Source organism: Hyla sarda, chromosome 3 (genome assembly GCF_029499605.1).
Source record: "Hyla sarda isolate aHylSar1 chromosome 3, aHylSar1.hap1, whole genome shotgun sequence".
In the NCBI taxonomy this organism is placed as follows: domain Eukaryota; kingdom Metazoa; phylum Chordata; class Amphibia; order Anura; family Hylidae; genus Hyla; species Hyla sarda.
The window spans coordinates 394,666,259-394,667,831 of NC_079191.1; the positions used below are offsets into that span (position 1 = coordinate 394,666,259).

Sequence of the window (1,573 nt, forward strand, 5' to 3'; positions counted from 1 at the left end):
CTTGTAGCTTCTGGGTCCTGGTGCATAATCTACAACAGGACCCCATGTGTCAATTTTAATACTGGTCTCTTATGGGGCCTATATGCTTTGGGGCCCCCTTAGACACCAGGGCCCCGATGTGACTGCTACCTCTGCACCCCAAATAGCTACACACCTGCTCTGGAGACCCTACTCTCAGGGCACTTTTGCTCTGGAAAGCCTACTCTCAGGGCACTTTTGCACCCCAACTCTAACCCTACCCTAAATCTTATGGCTAGATCCAGATGTCTAGGTTAAACCTGGTGTAGCTATTTGGGTCAGACCCTGGATACCCAGATCACATCCTTTGTGTGGTTCTCCATTATGCCTTAGTTGTCTACTACACCGCCAACTAACAGAACAGATACTACACTCAATCTTAGCCAAAAGGCCAAGAAGCAAAGCCAAGAACAACACTTAGTGGCTAAAATATCTCCAAAATCATATATCTTTATTACAGCTTTACCACAGCTTTTTTCAAAATTGCTTGTTTTTGGTAGGTGTTAAAGGGGTTCTCCACCATGAGGCGATTTTAGTACATACCTGGCAGACAGTAATGGAAATTCTTAGGAAGGATCTGTGCTTGTCTTGGGGCTAAATGGCTATGTGGGGAGATTACCATAATATTGTGGCTAGCTTTTTGTGAACTGGTATTTCCTGTTTGAGTTTTCTTCTGTGCCTACAAATCCCTATAATTACATTTTCCTCCCTCCCACACATCAGCCACCCCACCCATTGAAACATAAATTAGCTATATCCATTCAAAAGACCTGTGGTTTTCAATCAGGGTGCCTACAGCTGTTGCATTAGTTGCAGATTGATCTCTCTCCCACCAAGTGATCCCTCCACCCATTGAAACAGACAGGCTCCCTGTCATCAGCTGACTAGTGAGTCAGGTCTCGGCCGCATTGCAACCTGGGAAAAATCTGAGACAACAGTCATTTATACTGTTAAAAATAAATATTGGGATGAAAATAACAGAAGAATTGTGATAAAACCATCACACACAGGTACAGACACTATATTATGAACTACACTAACTTTACAGCTCCTGTAGCATAGTCAAATAAAAAAAAATCCTGGAATACCCCTTTCATCTCTAGGAGAGTCTTTCAGAGTCTGAGCTTCTTCCTCTTGAAAATAAAAGAAGCCACTGTGTCCTTTAGGACCTTCAATGCTGCAATTGTTTGTACCCTTCTTCAAATCTGTGCATTAAGACAATGTTGTCTCCAAAAAATTCATTCAAATTCATGTTTTTGTTACTGCTTCGAAATGTTAGCTGTGGGACCTTCTATAGACAGGAGCGCGCCTATTCAAATCATGTGCAATCAATTGAATTTACAACAGTTACAATCAAGTCATAGAAAATTCTCAAGGACTAACAATGAAAAAAAAAGGAATGCTCCACTTTCCGTGTTATAGCAAAGGCTCTACATATTTGTATGCATTTCATTGGAGATTTTTATTTAAATAAACTTGCATTCACCTACAAGCCTGGTTTAGTTTATCTCAGTTTGGGGTATAGTGTGTAGAGTGATGTAAGGAAAAAAATATG

General features: G+C 40.9%; 1 pseudogene; it reads right to left on the bottom strand.

Annotated features, from left to right (window-relative positions):
- Positions 1-244: 244 nt before the first annotated feature.
- Positions 245-421, bottom strand: LOC130363369 (U2 spliceosomal RNA; annotated as a pseudogene).
- Positions 422-1,573: the final 1,152 nt, after the last annotated feature.